Here is a 22,406-nt window from a genome sequence, read left to right on the forward strand (position 1 = left end):
CAAAGCAGGCAACACATTAAAGATAATTTAAACACTAGTTGCTAGAAATGGGAATAATGCTATGATTTATGTTTTAATCTACATCCACAAAGGCTACTGTGAGACATCAACACTGAAATTCTCATCCTTGTCATTGGCGCCATCTAGTGAGAACAGGAGTACTGTCCTGGTTGATCATTACATTAGAACTGGAACGTTTCTTTTTCCATACACCTTATGGCCTTTTTGGTACATATTTTTACTAGCTAATTTGTTAAAGGTAAATTAATTTTTGACCAAAAACTGGTGTCACATTCCCAATTGGAAGGAAAATTTCCACTGGAACTGGATCTTGGGAATATTGAAAAATAGAAACTTTTAATGGGAAAATATTTATTGGAATTAACTGGAAATGGGCAGTAATTTAAAGTAACTATGCAAAATATTTTAAAATCAAAACATTTCAACAAATGTAACTGTAAGCACAACTTTACAATTACTTGCTCAAAGTAATATCATTTTAAACATTAAAATGGGATTTCATCTCAATAGTTTTATAACTGAAAATCACAGTGGAAAAAACAGCACTAATCACTAAAAAACTGGGTCCAGTTCAAAAGTATTTTTTTATTTTTATTTTATATTTATTTATTAATTTTTTCACAACAAAAACATCACTGTTAAAATATCACTCATGTACCTGACCTCTTACTTAAAAATAGAAAAGGGGTTAGGCAGGGTAGGAAATACGTTCAAGTATACTTGTACTAAATCTGGTCGATTAAGATATTAAAATATATTTTCTCAATTATATTTAACAACCCTGTTAAGGGTCAACCTTCCATTTTGGAAATTCCCTGTTTATTCCCTGTTAATTCTCATAAATGATGGTTGATTCCAATGGAAAGTTTCCAACTTTGGAATTTCCTTGAATTGTGCAACCCTATTCTTAAACAGGGCATTTCATGAAGTCATGATAGTAAACAGATGTCAAAATTTGTAATGTTGATGAAAAACAAAGGTTAGACGAGAGCTTTGTTGGAGAAACATTCCATACTAACCTGGCCTTTACGTAAAATGTATTAAAAACCCCTTGGTATTAAAGCCCACTCTGATTCATGCCAGACCTGCAGAATAATAAGGTGGGGAAGACCCTCTGCTAACAAGTCATTGGCTAAAGCAGGGGTTCTCAACCTTGGGGTCGAGAGATACTGGGAGGGGGTCGCCATATGCCTTCAAGAAACTAAGAACTAACAATTTGAGTCCATCCTTGTTATATTTGAACCTTTTTTCATCTGTTTTTCTTGCCATATTTTTGCTCCTTTCAATGCATTTTTGCTACTTTACTACCATTTCTGTCATTTCTCCAGCAAATTTTAATGCCTTTTCTGCACATTTTTTTCCACTTTCACAACATTTTCAGCTCTTATAAACCCTTTCTGCCACTTTTCCCACCTAATGCCACATATACTGACCCATTATTGTCACTTTTAACCTATTTTCACCGTATTTCATGCCTAATTTTTCCAAATTTCACCACATTCCCAATTTGTCATGGTCATTATTTGCCAGTTTAAACTAATTGTCCCAACATTGACACTTGAACCCTCTTTACCACTTTTTCTGTCCATTTTTGCCCACTCTAATTAGCAACTTTTAACCATTGTCTGTGGTTTTTCAAATCCCATTTCACCACCTTTTCCACCATTTTTGGTCACTTTAACTTAAATTAAATTAAATTGGGCTTTAAGCCTTTATTGGTCATGTATATGTTGTTACATGCATATATTGAAATTTGTCCTCTGCAATTAGTTTATTTCTGATTAAAATAAGGATTTACATCTTTAAGATGACTATATATACTATGGTGCAAATAATAATAAACTTTCCTCTGTGTTCCAACACCTTCAGGTACATTGGGGGTCCCCGTTCTCTGGCACTTTTATTTTTGGGGGTTGCGGGCTGAAAAGGTTGAAAATCATGGGCTAAAGCTGTGTTTCTCAACCAGGGGTACGCGTACCCCTAGGGGTACATGAGCACATTGCAGGGGGTACGTGGAAAAATTAAGAAATTATTTCCAAGATAATAAAAAATATATTATATATATAAAAATAATTCTCAGTCATTTCATAAGTCCTTCAATAAAATGGTACATGTGCGCAATGACTTGTTTTTAAAGTTTAAATGCCTGTTTAAAGGGGACATAATCAAAGAAGCTCCTTTTGTGGTAAATGTCATAAAACTTATTATTTATATTACTTATTATTTTTATTCTTGTTTTTTTTTTCTAATTTCAACTTTATTATTTTTCTTTAATAACAATATAATCAAAATATATTAGAATTAATAATACAAATGTTTACTATAGTATTTTTTCTTATATTTATCATTTCTATTGCCTTGAAGGCAACATCATTTTATGTTTAATTTGAGTTAAATAATGTCTGAATATTAATTGTTCAATTTAAGAAGATGAAATCCAATGATTTGCGTTGAATATTCAGTTGTGTTATGTTCTACTTTTGGAGAATCATGAACACGTATGAGTGAGGGGGTACTCATGGTATGACAGAAAGGCTCAAGGGGTACACAAGACAAGAAAGGTTGAAAATCATGGGCTAAAGGACCTCTGAAATGTAAGATGATTGGATATCAAGTGAGCCACGGCTAAATGGTGTAAACACAGAGAAGCTGTTAACCTTTCCAGGAGTCGCTAACTGACAAAATATTACTCCATGAACACATCAATGACTCATCCATGCTGTCACAAAATCCACAGAACAGCATCCAAAACACTGCCGGCCTCACTCGCCTCAATTAGCTCTAGTGTTTGTAACACAACAACAAAAACAATCAAAAAGAAATAGTTTCCAGGTGAAAACCCCTGCTGTCCAGAAAAAAAAACTTGACTGAAGCTCCATCTAACAATGAAAATAAATATCTGAATGGATTCCAAAACCTTTGGGGAAAATGGAAGTTGTTTGTCATGTTACAAGTGGTGGAAAACTGACTCAGTATTTCCAAAAACGAACACCATGTGAAAGATCGCAGTGGTAATGTGATGGTCTGAGGCAACTTTGTTGCTCCAGGATGCAGCTAGCATTAACATTAGCATTAGCATTAACTAGAATAAGCTTAACTGAAATGAATTCTCCACTCTCTGCACTTGAAAGAACGCTGAAAATAGTCTCAGCTCCGAAAACAAAATCAGAAGTTGTCGATGCTTCTCGGCTTAGATGCTGAGAAAACTTTTGAAAAGGCGGATTGGCGTTACCTGGAACGAACCTTTGCAAAAATGGGATTCTATTGTGATTTTGATAACTTGATTGGAGTGTTTTACTCTGGACCCATAATGAGAGTCTTTCGTTTAAGACGCTTCCCTCTGGCCCCTATTGTTCACTATTAGTATTGAACCCCTGGCAGAAATGATTAGAGAGAACCCTAAAATAAGTGGAATTACAGGCGGAGGAGGTACATATAAAATATTGTACGCAGATGATGACATTTTATACATTATAAAGCTGATATCCAGAGTTTCTGAGAAACGTCTTGGTGTCCCGCCCTAAACAGCCTCACTTCCTCCCACTGCTTCTGCCAATCTACCAGAAGCCACGCCTCTACTTTTCTGCACATGCATCACGGAACATAACAAGGTTGCATTGGGTTGTATTGATATAGGTCTATGGGTCATGTAAGAGCCAAAATCATATTTATCTGTTTGCTGTTGTGACGCACAGCCTTGTTTCCACATTCACTTTGATTGACAGTCTCAAAAACACAAAGATGAAGCTTATTGGCTGGGCAAAGTCGGCGATCGTTTCCATTTGTATAGAGGTCTATAGGATGAAGGAGGGACTTATATACATTAATGTATAGGAATGACCAGCGGCAGTAGATCATAGTAAATGACTAGTTAGGTTTATTTATGTATTTCAAAAGAATCATACACAAACATAAATTTCTCAGAAACTCCGGATATCAGCTTTAACAACTAATGTTGTGCTGATACTATCGATAGGGGCCCCGATATGGCACTAAAAGCCTGGCATCGGTATAGGCAAGTAACACGCCGAAGCCATTTACAGCATCAAACTCTTCCTCAAACGCATCACCTTGTGTTTTTCTTCCTCTCGACTCTTCTGCCGTGACTCCTGATCACAGAAACACATAGTTACATGTACAGTGCATGCCGAGGCAAGCTATCGCTATGGGCCCGGAGCTGCCGCTCTGAACCAATCGCGGGGCTACGTTTTCATGTTCCTGAAAAACAAACAAATGTCCCGACACATGAGAGGAAATATTGGCGATTTTGAGGACCTGATTTTTGCGAGAAAAACAGGTCATACCTTTTTTTAAACACTGCAGTATCGGCATGTATCGATATCGGCTGATACTATGCAACTGGGTATCGATATTGGCATAGGGACAAAAAAAAGCATCGGAATAACACTATGACCAACCTATTATCCCTTTATACCAACATGCCGAAATTGCTTGGATGATTTTGGTTAAGTGTCTGGCTATTTCGGGTTAATAGAACTCTATCTAAGGCCATGGTGTAAGTCGGTAAATAAGAAAAAGTTACATTTAATTGGTCATCAGAAGGTTGAGATACATCAAGGATCTCCTATCAAGGTGGGAGATGTTTGGTAGGATTGAAACAATCCATATGAACATAATGCCCAGATTAATATACTGTATCTCTTTCAGTCATTACCCATATGGATACCTGCATCTCATTTAAAAATCATTGATAAAAGTTTAAACACCAGTGACGTGCAGTCACAGTAGGCAAGGTAGGCAGTGCCTACCCAAGGGTGAATTGATATTTTGATTATTTGTTTTAATTATAATATAATTATAAATTATTCATTCCGATAGCCTACAATACCTATAAGTTTGAAAGTGTCAGCATTTTGTGCTTTTCATAAAACATTGCCATTTCCTAACCGCTGTAAGGCAGGAGGAGGCCACGCCCCCTCTCAAAGGCACATTGCTGATCTGCCTCTGTTCCCATTGCGTGTTTTTTATATGTTTGCGCATGCGCAGTCAGGTCCCCAAGATGACAACCATTTACGTCCAAAGGCAGTGTAGAGAGCTGCCTTTGGACGTAAACGTGCTATGCTAAATGCTATACCTAAGTTCACAGTGCATTAGTGAATTGATTTCACCTGACCGCTGCTGCTGCTACGTTCTCTAGCCAGTGGGCGGGATAACACTACAGTGAGGATGACTCCGCTAGACACAATAAAGAAACTTTTTTTTGAGGAAAAACGACAGCTTTTAAAAGATGGGAGACCAACACCTGAGCTACCAGACCTTCAGCAAAGGTAAGGTCAGAAAATTGTTGGTATTTTCTACAGTGAATGGAAGGATTGGCTTTGTGGATGAGCCTCACTGAGGCTGTTCCGTGTTGTTGTTGTTGTCTTTTTCTCTGTTTCTGTTTCCAACACAAACAACGGATGCGCTGTCGTGTCATGAGATATATCTTGTTGGGAGAGTATGGAGGCTATATTAAATAATTGTTCATGTTTCTCTAATGGTGTTTTACGATGTTGATTTTGTTAGATGGCTAAATACTTGTTCATGTGGATCTTGAAGGGCTTTTATCCTTCTTATTATGAATTTTATATTTTGATAAGCTCATTGACATGACTTTGTTGTAAATTGTGCTATACAAATAAAGTTGAATTGAATTGAATTAACACTTGCCAGCGGAAACATATGAAATTGCCATTGGTGTTTACATTGGTGGTCTTGATTTGGAACACCCTGCCTACCCAACCCTAGTGCTCACGGCACATCACTGTTAAACACGTTTATACGGCAAAAATCAAACAAACCAAGGATTCAACGCTTAATGAAAAGAAACAGTGGAATTTAGAGGTTCTTGACTTGAAATATGCACAAATGCATGGTATGGTTGAATGGGTGCTAGAAGATAAGTAGACAAACTGGCTTAAACCAGACAACAACAAAAAATATGACCCCTGATTCCCCTTGAGAGCATCCCATGCCTGGAAAGAAAATAAATGGAGGGAGTTGAAGATAAGAAATGAATGGATAAAATACAACCAAAGGGTGTGGTTTCTTGTCAAGAAAAAGTTGGGTGCCAAAAATTGCCAAAGATATACATTTTCTACCAAATAACTTAGATTCTGGATTTCAGACAAAAATAATTGATAACCAACTGTTTGACTGAGGAGCCCTAAAATCCTTTAAACAATTACAAGATACGTTTGGTTTGCTGCCCCATGATTTCTATAGATATTTACAATTAAGAACTAAGACATTTGTCTATAGAATACTAATAAAATGTATAGAAGAAACAAGCACCAGAAAAAATAGTTTTAAATATTTACAAATGCTTACAGACACACCTTTCAGGAAACTCCCTGGACATACAAGAGAAATGGGAACTTGAGTTGAATGTTGTTATTGAGGGTGAAAAATGGGACAGAGATTGCGAAAAAGGACACAAAACTTCAAGCATTCATGTATGGAAAGTTGGTGGCAGACCACACACATTCATTTTCTGGGACTGTCCAATGCTAAATAAACTTGGATAGGCATACAAATAGAAATATGATCTATAGTGAATGTTGACTTGCCGCTTGACTCAAGATACAACTTAAGCATATTCCTTTGTTCGTCGCCAGGAAAATGATAATGATATGTTGGCTTAAAGCATTACCTCCCACCCTTCACCAATAGAAAAGAGAGATTGAAGACTGTTGACTGTGGACTCTTGTAATTAATCAACTTAAACTGTCGAAAAGCGGAGAAAGAGTGGATTGAATGGCAATGGGATGAAAGCCATGTTCTTTTTGTTTATTTTGTTTTCTCAAATGTATCTTGCAACTTGTTATCTGTACAAATTTGAATTAAAATAATGATTACAAATATGAATAAATAGATAAATAAAATATAATTCTTCACTCCACTAAAAAGAAAAAAAAAGTCAGAAAGAGAATATGTGGCTTGAGAAAAAAGTAAATGAAAATGTAATAGTTGCCAACAAGTCTAAGTCTGCTCTGAAATGTCACACTTTCACACAGAGCCAGGTTCGTTTGGAAAGTTAATTAAACTTAACATATGAAGTAATTTATTTAGAATTGTGTTGGGTTTTGATATAAACATGTATTCAATGATGTTATGGAACACATCTCTGACAAAAAAAAAAAAGCTAAAAGTTGGAAAATAATCTTTACAAAAGTAAGTTTATATGTTTCAACTGAATATTCATGAATGCATTCTTTGTAATTCCGTGTTTAACTTTAATATGATATTTCCCTCTCCTATGCTGCTGCGTAATTATTCCATATTTTTTTTTTTTTTTTTAATGTTGGCCCTCTTTCCTTTTCTTTTCATCTTCTGTCTTGTTTTTTTTTTTTTTAATTTGAGCTACTCTATCCTGTGCCGTTTCTATCCATTGAGTTCTGTTCTTCTTTTTATTACATATTATTGCAGGGATTTGAAAGGGTTAGATGGAAACTCTCTGGTTGATCGTGGGAGTAGTGCACATGGGGCTGTGAGAAAGAACATCAAAGTTATGCCATTGAGTTTGGTTTTTACCACAAATATAGACACAATGTAGAATGATTTCATAAAATGATCAAAACTGTTGCTTTAAAAGATGATTGCATTTCAGATTTCAGAAAGAGATTTCATTTGGTTTCATATTCCTCATCTATTCTATATCACTATAATAATGACAATGATGATATTCATGACTATTAGAACACTAATATTAATAGTAAGATAAATATATAAAATAATTATTCATATTTTTTAATTGTTGTTGTCTGTAAATTGGTCTAAGACCAGCTCTGAGTCAATATTTAGCGCTGACAATGATGAATGTTGTTGAATGTTGAACTGTTACTTGTGGTTAGTTCTGGTTACAGTACTGTATGTTGTAAAATCTTGTGTTTTTCCTCCAGTCTAAATTCTTGCTTGTGCTGTACGTCGCAAAAGCGTCTGATAAATGAAATTGTAGATCTTTGGAATTGTAAAATTCAACAAAATTGGTCAAAAAGGTAACCTTTATTAAAATGCTTAAAAAAAACAAAAAAAAAACCCCCACACACACACAAAAAAAAACTATTTCTTCAAAACACACATATAAATATAAAATGTGCAATCAGTTATTTTAGAACAACAATGATGAATAAAGCAATAAATAAAGACATTTTAAAAAAACTGTTTAATTTAATTTACGTATTTAGTGAGACCCTTTCACGCTGTGATTCGCCCCCCAAACGGCTCGTTCCAAATATTGAGAAACACTGGTGTAAGCCAAGGCTAATGGAGATGCTAATTAACTTTACACTTCTACCCATCCTTTGAAAGTGTTAAACTAAGCTTGTTAAATGCATAAATATAATATGATGTGTGTTGTTATTCTATTTCCTGTTCATTCATTCGTTTTAATAGTTTGAATGTATTGTATGAAGGTATTTTACAGCTTGAGTTGAATGTGTTGGGGTCATGTATAATTGCAATTGTGCAACTGATAATTAATAACAACTGTGACGTAATGTAATTGAAAAAAAACTTTTGCTGTTTTAATCATAATTCAATTGTAATTAACATCAGATAATTGCCTTTGTAATTGTAATTGGCATGGAAATTCAATTACAATTTAATTGAACAAAAAACTTGGGACTCATGTTACAGTTCTATGACTTACACATATGTAGTTAATCATTCTAAAATTATGTTTCAAAAAATATTATTATTTGAAAAATTACCTCATTCAGATGTAGCCTACATATATGTTCATAACAGGAACTATGCACAAAAATAAAATCATATTTGTAAACTTGTAAATATGCAGTAGGAATTAATCGCTGGTAAATAAAGCCCTATTAAACTCCAGAAATCAAAAACCAAGAATACATATTGGCACTGGCTATACGTATGGTTGCCGTGTCAATATACCAATTTTATTCGTACGCAGCGCCCCTCATTGGCCAGTTTAGGTCACGTGACTAAGACTAAGACTAAACTTAACCGTAAACCTAACCCTAACCCTAAAAATTGTTGCGATACTGGGTTATATCTTAACCCTAAAACGCTACGTATGTGCACTTTGGTAAACGTACCAAAAGCACCGAGGGTTGTTCGTACGGCAATCGCAAAAAAATAGACACTTTCATAAATATTTGCGCCCTGGTAAAGTTAGTAGCTCTAACAACCTTTACAATGATAAACTTGGTAATATTACAGCCTGTGCATGCAGTACGGGCCAGAATTTACTCTGGTATGTCTCCGAAGTGTTTCTGGGTTTTAGTATCACCCACAAATTTACCCCAGAATTGTGTTTCTGGTCAGACTTCATTTGAATTTAAATGATCAAAATTGATATAGAATATCGCCATTTTGAGGAAAAAATATCGAGACTTGAGTGTTGGTCCATATCGTCCAGCCCTACTATGTGTTCACAGTGAACGCTACAGTGCAGAGCTGCTGGTGCTGGTGCTCCCTGAGGAACTCCCTGTGACTGGATGTTCCCAGTGTTGGCCAGTGGGTGACGTTATTTTACCGGTTGAACTTTGAGAAGCCCCCCAACTGTGCTCACCCTGAGATGAAGAGGGATGCTGTCATGCCGAGTGCCTCTTTCACATACACACACACTGAAAGACGCTCACACACAGCAGAACTGAGCGTCCCGGTAACGATTAGTCCCTCTTTATTGTGCAGTCCATCATTGATGACAGCGTCACATGCATCGTGCGGTGCTGCCGTGTAGCTCCATCACACACAGGCACATATACATATACAGGTGGCCGTGGAGCTGCTCTCTGACTCAGGCTAACTAACCTCGGCTAATTGCTGCTGCAGCTGCTGCTATTGTTTGTTGTTGCACTGTGTCATCAAACAAACCACAGATGTTGTAGATCACGCTGTTTAAGGTAAGTGTCATGGACTGGCCTCACTTGTCTTTTTTTCATTTCTTACCTGTTTAACAAACGCATATACCTGCAGTTAATTAAACTGTGTTTTTAAATGTTGGGAATTCTATTACGAGTGCAAGTGCTTGGGTTAGCCACTCGGCTAATTAAGCTAGCCAGTTAGCTGATAAGCTCGTTTGCTGCTCACTATGGTGAGGGTTACTATGGACTTGATGTTAGCGGCTAGTGACTAGCACTGATTAGAATACCAGCTGGTATCCGTCTAATGTCTGGGTTCGATCAGCTCATTCACACCGGTGAAGACGCAGCTCTTCCAATGAGCACAACATAGTTTCATTTTCAGACAGTAATGTTTGCGATTAATGAGACAGCATCATATTGAGGCGTTTTCTTGAGGGAAAGGCTCTATGTTGTCATTTGTATCCAGGAAGTAGTCTGAGCCCTTCCAGCAGCTATTGTCAGTAGCTTCAGGTAGCCAGCGATGCTAACTGGTTGTCTTTGTGTGTTTGTGCTGCAAATATCGTCACAATGCCTTCATGTTCTGTTTATTAGCTGGTGTGTCTGATGTTGATAGTAATTCAAGACAATGCAGCATGTCAAGTTCTATTATGCTGGGTTTCAGTCATTAAAATGCAGGTGTTGTAAGGTGTGCATCAAAGAAAGTCCACCTTGTTATAGCAGCTGAACAGGCAGGGTGAAGGTTCAAATCCTTCTAGTGCAGAGGTGTCAAACTCATTTTAGTATAGGGGACAAATATGGATCAGTTTGATCTGAAGTGGGCCACAGATTTTATGCAGAAAAATGAGTAATTGAAACTTTATTGTGCCCTAGTTTGCACTTTTTTCAATACATAATATACAAAATATGTAAGAAACTAGGGATGTCCCGATACAACTTTTTCATTTATGATACAATAGTGATATTGCAGCCTTGAGTATTGGCCGATACTGATCTGATCAATTCGAATCATACATACATTTACGACTTACTTTGTAGTGTGGAATGTTAGAAAGGCTTGATCAAGTGTTGTTACTCAAACAGAGAACAATAGTTAGCAACAGGAGGTATGAGGAAAAAACTGACCCATTTATTATTAACCAATTGGTTACATAAATGTTAACCTTCAAAATAATAACCTTCAAAAATAATATTTATATATATATATATATATATATATATATATATATAAAATATATTCATTTTATATATGTTCATAAACATTTATATGTTTATGAACATATAAATTGTTCATTTATATGAATAAATATAACATATATTGGAGATTTTAGATGCAGTCTGATAAAAGCCAATATTAGTTTTCTGGTTGATATTGGACTGATATCCGATATCAGTATCGTATTGGGACACCCCTGTAAGACGTCGACAATATCCAAGCAACAAGTGACAGATATCAGTCCCAACAGGATCTCCACTTTAAATGTGCTAGATTTGTGACCGGTTTTTATTTAATTAAGGGAAATATTATGTTATCATTTGAGGAAAATTGAAGGATTTCATTAGAGTTTTGAGTTTTTTTCTACTGTTTAACATTAAAAATGACTGCACTCATGCAATATGACCACTGGCAAAACTGTGAGCCCCTGCAAATATTGTTGAGTTTCATTTACACAATGTTTCATGTTTTTTCTCACATTTTTACTTTCTCCTGTGGGCCGGATTTGGTCCCCAGGCCTTAAGTTTGACACATCTGTTCTAGTGCGATGGTCCTGCTGTTGGCTAGGTTTACATAGGGCAGTATCCTAGCCCCTTTTTTTATGGAGTTATTCTGTGTTGCCTTAGGAGTTCAGTTTTAAGATGGTAAATGAGTGAACTCACAGTGTTTGAAAAACAAAATTCCATGTTTGTTGATGTGTGTAGTTTTGCAATAGTCATTAAAAAAGAAAAAGCAGGCTTTTGAAACTCTTTTATGCAAGGGTCACCCTAACTGTGACATCACAATCACTTTAGGATACAAACTCCACAGGATAACCAAACAAGGGGCAGATCGATTAAAGTGTCAAACTCATTTTAGTTCAAGGGCTAAATACAGAGCAGTTTGATCTGAAGTGGACCACAGATTTTATGTGGGAAAAATGTGTCCCAGTTTGCACTTCTACGTATACATAAAATACAAATAATGTAAGAAACAAACCATATCAAAGCAATAAGTGACATATATCAGTTCCAACAGGATCTTTACTTTAAATGACCTAGATTTGTGACCAGTTTTTATTTAATTAAGGGAAATATTATGTCATAATTTGATATTATGACATAATAGAATATTTTCTAAGAATTCTTAGGTTTTTTTCAACAGTTTCGCATTAAAAATGACTGCCATCATGTGATATAAGCGCTAGGAAAGCCCCTGCAAATATTGTTGTTTCATTTACACAATGATTCATGTTTTCTCTGTTGTTTTTACTTTCTCCTGTGGGCCAAATTGGATGCTCCAGAGGGCCATGAGTTTGACAAATATGACTTTGGTAGATAGATGGATATATAGATGGATATATACTTTATTCATCTCCAGAAGGAGAAATTGAAATGCCCAGTAGCATACAGCAATTTTCCCAACCAGGGGTACGCGTACCCCTCGGGGTACGTGAGCACATTGCAGGGGGTGCATGGAAAAATTAGGAATTTATTTCCAAGATAATAAAAACATTCTCAGTCATTTCATAAGTCCTTCAATAAAATGGTATGTGTGCTATGACTTGTTTTTAAAGTTTAAATGCCTGTTTAATGGGGACATATTCAAAGAAGCTCCTTTTGTGGTAAATGTCTTAACACATATACAGTATATAACACTGGCAGGGTAATTATTTGATTTGTATTTATTTATTTATTTATATTACATATTATTTCTATTTATTCTTATTTTTTTCTAATTTCAACTTTATTGTTTTTCTTTAATAACAATGTAATCATAATATATTAGTATTAATCATACAGTATTAATAATACAAACATTTACTATAATATTATTTCTTATATTTATCATTTTTAAATAAGAAGATAATGTCTGAATATTAATTGTTCAATTTAAGAAGATGAAATAAAATGACTTGTGTTGCGTTAAATATTCAGTTGTGTTATGTTCTAGTTTTGGAGAATCATGAACACGTATGAGTGAGGGGGTTTTCATGGTATGACAGAAAGACTCAAGGGGTACACAAGACAAGAAAGGCATACAGTGTGTGATCAATAGTCCGACTCATTAATCGCTCTGGCTCTAATATGTAACCGATGTATTAACTATTTTTTGCTGTGCTCTGTGCTGTGCTCACTGCTTTCTGTATTTTTCAACTGTTTTTAAAAGGTAACTTTAAAAAAAAAATTAACAAAGCTTCTGTTGTTTGTTTACTACTTGATACTCAGCTGTGACTCAAGCAAGTCAATGCATTTCTAATTTTACGTTATGCTTTGAAAACAAAACAAAGCACTTGAAATAGTTTAAGGGTGGCATGAGACTATGTTGTAACTACACCCAGACAGAAATATTTAACAAGCAGGACCTGTTGACCATGTCTCTACTCTCATCACTCACTCTACCCTGGTCTCCTGATACATATGTGTGCCTGAGGTGTGGGAGGGGAAGGGATGGGTGATGTCAAATGTCAATTGCACATTGATAAACAGTAGTTAGTTACTGTTGCTCTTTATTATTTAATAGACTAGTGCAGTGCTCGTAGGATGTATGTATTCATATAGTGGGGGCTTAAGTAAAGTTGTCAATTACGGCCAAATGAGTATGTGTTTGAATGTTGGATGTACAAAGAGGTGTACATACTCTGTACTCTGTAGTGTTATAAAGGGGTATATTTGCGGGTGCAAAGTAAAATAGCGTGTGTCATTTCCTTGGTTTATTTCTATGGGACATACGCATGATAAATCATTTTTATATATTTTTTCATTTGGTGTATTTTTCTGTAATGTATGCTTTTTGGAGTCATTATGTATATATTTGTATATTTCTGTTGTGTTTTTGTGCATTTTTTTATAGTTATTGTTTTTTTTTGCCATTGTAGTGTGATTCTGGAGTCATTATGTGTATTTTTGTATCTTTTCTGGTGTAGTTTTGTGCATTTCTGTTGTCATTTTGTGTATTTTTTGTATGAATATTTAGCTTTGTGTATTTTGTCATTTTCATATTTTTGTTGTATGTAATGTATGTTTTTTGGAGTCATTTAGTATATTTTTGTGCATTTCTGTTGTCATTTTGTGTACTTTTTGTATACATATTGTTTAGTTTTTTGTTTTCTTTCACTCATTTAGTATATTTTATATTATAAATACGTACACACACACACACACACACACACAATGACAACAAAAACAACAAAATACATAATGACTCCCAAAACACACACTAAGAGAGAAAAATGCTTACCATTACCAGCAACACACAAAACGACAACAAAGATGCACTAAATGAGAGAAAAATACACAAGATCACTACAAAATACACATAAATAACAGACAAACAACAACAAAGTAGATTAATAAATCTATTCAGGAGCCACTAATTGCTGTTTCATTCCACTTATTTACAAAATTAGATTCTTAAAATGTGTGTTAATACTCATTAATTCCATCATTATGCTCTATAGTTGTGTTTTCACAGAATACTGAGCAACATGTTGTAGTCGGACATAAGAGGGTACTTGAGCCAAAAAAGTTTGAGAACCACTGGTGCATTGACTTAATCAGGAAGTCTGTATTCATACATGCATGGGCAGTCTATCTATATATATACAGTCTGTTCTTGCATGTATGAATATATACATATGTAGGTGTTTGTGTACATGTACTGTATGTATATATGTATGTACTTGTGCAACCGGATGCATGTGTGTGTATTTTAGAAATATGTAAAATACATACAGTAGCCTTTTCCCCTTTTATAACGCTCAAAACTTAATTGTAAATCTTGTTCCACATATATATAGTGAAAGTCTATTTTCATTTTATTATTTTTTATTTTATATTATTGTTTTGCACATCACAAATGTAGTAATTTTTTTTTTTTTAATATTTAATCTTTTCGTGTGTACATCATTTTATGTCACACATGGTTTGACAATATAAACCAGAGAGAGAGACGGACGGACGCGGTGCATGGCTCTATCGCACACGCGACTCTGGTGGCACTGCTCGGGTGGACAAATTTCTGAAATTATTTCTCAACGTATCATTGCAGTCCAAACAAATCTGACGTTGCACACCTTCGAACCAAGCAGCAGCCATGTTGAAAGTCTCAGGTCAGTCTGAGTCTGATTCACAGTGATATTTGAGGAACACACAGACAGAGATGTTTTGCTTTATAGATAGATGTCAATAAATCAGGTTTCATCATTTTGGATTAGTGTGGAAAATGTATTGTTGTAGTAGTTACTAGCATGTCTGCCTCACAACAAGAAGGTCCTGGGTTCAAACCCTGGGGTGGAGACTTGGGTCCTTTATGTGTGGATGTTTGCATGTTCTCCCTGTGCTTGCATGAGTTTTGTCCTGGTACTCCGGTGTCCAACAACATTCAAAAACATGTATGTTATTATTGATTGCACAATTTATTTTCATTTTTCCCCCCTTCACACACACTCTTTATTAAATAGTCATTATACCTCAAATATAAAACCCCCTGATAATATTTGTGGGTCAATCAGCCTGGGGCTTATACTGTATATGTATTTTTTTTTCTTGAACTACTTCTTAGATCTTGAACTTGTGAGAGCGAGTAACGGAGGCCTGCAATTAGAGGTGTGCAGCGCTTATTACTTAGCACAGCTCGGACTACAAAGCACCCTAATCTTGGGTTTATACTTTTTTTCCCCCCTCAAAGCAGTGTGTCTCAGTAGCAGTAGTAAATTTGTTTTTTGAAGAGTTCCACAGGAAAAAATAGATAAAAACGAAACCTATTTGCTATTTGCTTTGTCGTTTTTTTTTTTTTTCTTCGTAGAGCTGCTCCGAGGTCCATAATTTTTTTCCAGTGTTTCAATTTAAATAGGATCTCAAGAGCAGCAGCGGGTAAAATGACTTTCAATCACAAATCCGACAACACACCCGTTCATCGAAAGTTAATCTGTGTGGATGTAGAAGCAGTTGGGTAATGACAAGAGAAGTCTAATAATCCTGCTATTTTCTTTTAATGACTATAGCGTGCTTTAGTAATGGCTGCTCCCCGTGAGTAATGCATTGAAAAGGTCAGACAGCGTTGAGGAAAATCCCCCCCCCTTTTTTTTGCAGTGCTCTGACATTATTAGGTGATTGACGAACAACAAACACATGCTAAGGAAAGGAATGCAATGTTTACATGAGGCGCACAAACGACGTGTTGTTTCTCAGATTGATGCTGTCACGTCATCTTTCTCTCACCTTGAATTGTCATGAAAGACGAGTCTCAGAGCGGCTTTATTGTGTGTGTGTGTGTGTGTGTGTGTGTGCTGAGGCATTGTGTGTGTGTGTGTGTGTGTGTGTGTGTGTGCTGAGGCATTGTGTGTGTGTGTGGGGCATTCTGTTACAGCAGCAGCACAGGATGGTGCTTGTCCTGTCATCTATGTGGCTAGCCCGCACTTTGAAAGAAGCTTTTACTTTCAGCAAAGCTATTGTGTTTCACAGAAAGGTGATTAGGATGATTTATTGTCGAGGTTTCGTGTACAAAATGAAATTATGCTGCAGGCAATTGTGGAAAGTGTCCTTATTTCCCCTAAATCAACACAGGAAATCATGTTTAATCAAGCATTCACATATCACATTTGCAATCAAAGAGTGTTTCTCTTTGTAATTTCGCTTTAATGACTATGCTCGCTAGCATCAAAGAGACTGCAGTGGACAATACGGATAGCGATGGATGCACTGGTGCAGCGTCTTCCTCCCTGATTGTGCTCGATATGGGTGCCACTGTGAGATATCTGGTGGTTATGTAGAGAATTAATGCCCCAAACAAAGGAGCGATGTTCCCTCAAAGACCTCTTGATCGGCTATTCAAGTGCTGTATATTCATTAAAAGCAACAATCTGTCAGCACTTACTGACAGGACGCACAACAAGCTAAGCTCTCTTTATTATTCTCCAAAGATGTTTTTTGGTTCCTGTGCCAAGAACTGGGTAATTGGCTGTAGCAAAGCCTTGCATGTGTTGTTTTAATATATTGGACTGACATGCACAGGGCAGACACACACACACAGTATACACACACACTCGACTCCTATTCGTCCTCCTCTTGGCTTCTCCCAGCGAGTCAGAGGAGGAAAGATGCGGGATGTGTTTTGTGTTCTTTGACAGCTTCCCTTCACCTCTCATAAAAGGAGATCCAAGCATGCTGCATCATATCTCGGCTTTGTTTGATTCACGCCTCGCTCTGCAGCTCCACAATTGTGGCAGGGAGATTGTATCGGCAAATGTGTTCGTGTTAACAATTGCAATCTGTCTCCCAACATACTGCCGGTGGTATTTGATGTACAGGATGCAATCAAATGTTGTTTTCTGTGCAAGCCCAGCCCCACATCCCAACTCGGACTAATTGGGCTTTTTGTTGTTTTTTTTTTTTTTTTTTTTTTTTTTTGCTAGCCTCGCTGGCAGTTATACATAAATTAGAAACACATGCACACAATTTTTTTTTTGATGTACAAAAGGCAGAGGTGAAAGTAACAGATTTAAGTACTCACGTCACTATAATTGAGTTGCTTTTATGGGTGCTTGTACTTTTTTGAGTATATTTCTATACGAGTAATTTTACTTGTACTCAAATACATTTTAAAAGAATTATAGTAATTAGTTACATTTCTACACCCAGCCATTACTGAGTAAATTATATTTTTTTGTTTTAAACAACGGACATTGTGAAACTACAAAAAAATGAATTGACCAGACAACAATCAAATACATCACTTCATAGCCGACCAATCAGATTAAACGTAATGCATCGCACCAAAACGGCATTGAGTGCCGGTTATTATTTTCTCAGTTTTAGAGTTCATAAATCTAGCTATACTGTACTACTTAGAGCCTGAGAATGTCTTTGTTTCGAATTTAATTAATTGGTGTTATTTTATTTAAACAGAATTGTACAATTTTACAAACATTTTATTTTATACAGATGCTTTTGTGGGGAAAGTTTATACATGAGATGTTTACTGTACGCGAGAGAACCGTGGCAAGATTTATTACAAAAAATGAACCTGAAGACTGAAAATAACTAGTAACTTTTACTTTGAGTGCTATTTAATTGAGCTACTTTTTACTTGTACTTTATGTATGACTTGCTTGTACTTATACTTGAGTACAATTTCAATCAAGTATCAGTGTTTCTACTTGAGTAAGATATATCAATACTCTTTACACTTCTGACAAAATGTACCTGGGCTAAAAAAAAAAAACCACAATTCTAAATTATGATATGAATAAGGCACATGAGCTAAAGTCATCATCCTTTGGGAACATTTTTAAATCCAAGTTAAAAGCACACTTTTTCTCTACTGTGTATGACTAAGAGGGAGATTTATCATATTCGTGTTCATTTAATGTTTTTATGGCTAATTTTAAATGTTTTTAATGTTCTTATTGATTTTCTAGCTGTTGATTATTTTCTATTGCTATTTTTGTTCATATAAAGCATATTGAATTGCCTTGTTTATGAAAAGTGCTATGCAAAACACATAGGGCTGGGCGATATGGACTAAAACTCATGTCTCAATATTTTTTCTCAAAATAGCAATATACAATATAAATCTCGATAATTTTATTTCAAATAAAGTCTGACCAGAACTACAATTCAGGGTTAAATTTGCTGATGCAAATTGGCACACAGTCACATCGATTAACAAAATAGGTGCCACTTGGCTTTTTCTCCTCCAAGGGACAGCATGTGTGAGTGAGTTTTGTAGTTTTGCCTGTTTAGGGGAAGGTCTGGGTTAGGACGCACTCAGAAATCCATCAAACTGTGCTTTGCATGCTGTTCTGAGAAGTAGCGAAAGCAGCTACTCCTAAAACAAGTATTTTAAAACAAAACAAGCTATAAAAAAATACATATTGATATAGGTGATACTGTAATTTTCTACATCAAAATAGAAAACTCAATATATCTTAAATCTCGATATACCACCCAGCCCTACAAATACATTTGCTTTGCCTTTGATCAAAAGGACTGTTTCAGTGGTTACGTATCATCGAAACAATTGAATGAGCCCTTCTCAGTGTGTGCTAATCATAAGCAGGCCTTAAAAAGTTATGCACACGCACACTGACAACGTTCAATAGATAGAAAATTCACAAATATGAGGTAAAGTGTTGGGATCTGCAATGACGAAATACATTCAGGGAAATGGCACCTCGTGCATTAAGATTAGATTTGAAAGAGTTGGTATTGAAATAAATCAAAGCATTGTGTGAAGCATGGTGCAGACTGGAGTCACTGCCACATCTTATTAATGCTTGAGGAAATGTGCTTATTGCTTAAGTCTTGCTTCACTGAAAAACAGTGTTTGATTCATTCACTTACTCTCCAGTTTCCTACATGCTTAATCGGATGAGGGTCATAACACTGACGGCTCTCAATTGGCTTAAAGGGATGGGCTTTAAACATGAGTACAAACCCAGAATGTTAGTTTTTGAACCAAACCTTTCAGCAACATATGGTGAAAGAACATTCATTCCATTGAGTCAACAAATAGAATGGATTGAAAGTTGGGGTCAATAATATCAGCCAGCCATTTGGCATCTCGGTGCAAGAGAAAAATGAAATGGTGCAGGATCAGCTTGCTGGCCCCTTGAGGAGAATGAGAGAGAAAAGACAGGGAGGGAGTGAGGAGGGGAAGAAGTGCCTTGTGTGTGTGTCTGTGTGTGTCAGTGTTGATTAGGTAAGAGATTGCCTCATGTAGTGACACTGCATGGCGCTAGTGGTGCAGAAACGCAAACAATGCGTAGCAATGTTTTATTGCGCACACCCCCTGCAGATGCCTGCCTGAAGATGTTTATATTCACGTACACACTCTCCAGCCAACATTTCCATAGTTTAGATATTTCTCTTTTCCAGGGGCACCCTCATTTATTCCATCCAAAAGCTAATAGAGATTTGGTTATCTTAATGATATTTTTTCTCAAAATGGTAATATATGACATAGATCTTAATATTTTTAACTCAATAAAGTCAGACCAGAAATACAATTCTGGGTTAAATTTCCTGATGCAAAAAGCGATACATGCACATGTACTAACAAGCAGCTGCACAATATGTGCAACTTTTGGCATTTTTTTTCCTATAAGGGACAGCACGTATGAGTGAGTGGCTTGTTTAGGGGAAGGTCTGGGTTAGGACGCATTCAGAAATCCATCTAACTTTGCTTTTCATGCTGTCCTGAGAAGTAGTGAAAACAGCAACTCCTAAAAAGACTATTTTAGTAATAAAAAAAAAGCTATAAAGTAAAAATATGTTCATATTGTCATTTTCTTTATCGCCAAAAAAATAATTGCGATATATCTTGACTCTCGATATATTGCCCAGGCCTAGTTTGAGGGGATTTGAGGCAAACTTTTTCAATCTACTATGTTAATACCAGGTTAACCATTACACCTGTAAAAGTTGAAATATTCATCCATCCAACCAATGATTGTGCTTTCATGGAATGGCCAATTTCCTCCCCTGACCATTTGAATGTAATTGCAAAAATCATACCTAATCTCTTTTTATTTTAGTGTGATTGCTCTTTTCTGTTATGGGAATATGAGTTTGAATGGAATTCATTTTTGGATCAACCAGTCTTGCTCTTTAAACCTGCTGTTTGCCATCAGCAGGCACTAGTGGAGTATTCACTTCATTCTTGTTAGCAGAGAGTTGCGTTTTATTAGCAAGTCCACATGGTGCAGTTGATTTAATTGATTGCTTGTAGAGAGATGTGCCAATAGCACCTCTTCATTGTCAGGACAAACATGTCTTGGTCATTGACGGTAGTGTCCGTGGTGTCTTGTTGGGGGTGTTTTTCTTGGCCCGATTAGGTTGGATGGACATTGATTATCAAGACCGTGAATGTGACAAATGTTCTATACATCATTTTACAATGTGTTGGTTGTGCTTCATGGCCTCTGTGACTAATACAGAATAGATGTTGGGAATCCGTGTACTCTTCGTTCTTTGGTTATTCTGTTTGAAAACCAAATCAAAATAACAAATAAACGGTGTATTTTTTTTTTTGTTTTGTTTTACTGACTTCAAACCAAAACAGAAACACAAAAAAATAAAAAAACCAGACGAGCAGCGTCTTTCTGTTTTAGAATTAAATCTTCCGTTTTGTGATATTTGGATATTTACGGGAAAACTAAGGACGAGTGCTTCATGTTTTAGGCTCACCACACAGAGAGGAACGACAGACGGGGTGGGAACTTTTACTTTTGGACAAAAAAGCAGCAACGCATACAGTAAGTCACATTACTGATGAACTGGTGAATTGAAAAGAAATCGAAACAAAAAATGGATGTTCCAAAAAACACACACGCATGTCTCTTAAAATACGGAATCGTTCCTTATTTGGCCATTAAATGGTGCGTCCCGTACTGAGCCAAAACGGAACGCTGTTTGTTCCGTATTTACATAAATGACCACAATACTAGACATGTCCGTCAGACCGTCACACACAAAATAAATATTTAAATTTTAAAACAGAAAATCGCTGCCTTTCTGGTGATTTCTGTATTTCTGTTTTGGTTTTAAGTCAGTAAAACAAAACAACCACACAGTTTATTAGTTACTTTGATTTGGTTTTAAAACGCAATAACCAAAGTACAAAGGGTACATGGATTGTTGAGGCAGTGTGATTTTTAAGATTTTTTGCACTCCTGTTTATTGGGTGCTCCATGTAAGCCTCTTCTTTGCTTGCCCTTGCAGGACAGGCACAGAGGTCGAGCTTTGCGGACTTTTCTAATCGGTCGCTGGAAGTCTTGTGCTGGATAGACTGGGTTTAAGGATGGGCCTCTTGCCTCCGTGTTCCAGAAGCCAGCGCAGAGAAAATGAGTTCTGAGGATTGGGTTTAGATTTGCCACTGTAGCACTTCCACTCTGATACACTCTAGCTACCATCAGGGGGAAGGTTGTCAGAGAGGGAGTGAGCGAGTGGGAGAGAAAACAGCGAAGCACAGCAGTGCTATCTAATAGATCAATTTGTAATAAATCTGTTGCCTCAAGCTGTTGTTGTTCTCTTCTGCTCAGTAAAAGGTGTCGGTGTTTCTCAGGCAAGAAAATGCTTGTCAGGCTGGGCATACAGAGCTATCAGTGAATGAGAGGCGCCCAAAGCACCGTGAATCATTTTCTCTGTTCTTGCTTTACATAGGTCAAACACATCACTCCGTCCCGCTCTCAACATCGCATTCCATTGGCCACAAAAGAGGTGTTTTAATCAGTCAATAAAGCTGAGCAATGAAATCACCAAATAATGCTCCTCTCACATTAAATTTCCCAATTGTTCAATTTGTGCTATTAATCATGATAAAGGAGCTATTGATTAGGCCAATCTGCTGGGGTT

The 22,406-nt window shown here is 36.2% G+C and overlaps 1 protein-coding gene across 2 annotated transcripts in view; it reads left to right on the plus strand.

The window, feature by feature from the left end:
• Positions 1 to 9,566: 9,566 nt before the first annotated feature.
• Positions 9,567 to 22,406, plus strand: part of rerea (arginine-glutamic acid dipeptide (RE) repeats a) — a 201,063-nt gene continuing 188,223 nt past the window's right edge. Inside the window, exon 1 of one of the 2 annotated variants that reach the window (XM_028452508.1) lies at positions 9,567 to 9,896. The gene's annotated coding sequence lies outside the window, so the exon portion shown is untranslated. The remainder of the gene's footprint in view (positions 9,897 to 22,406) is intronic. The other variant, XM_028452505.1, reaches the window with a different exon arrangement.

The sequence above is a fragment of the Gouania willdenowi genome, chromosome 7, assembly GCF_900634775.1.
Source record: "Gouania willdenowi chromosome 7, fGouWil2.1, whole genome shotgun sequence".
Lineage (NCBI taxonomy): Eukaryota > Metazoa > Chordata > Actinopteri > Blenniiformes > Gobiesocidae > Gouania > Gouania willdenowi.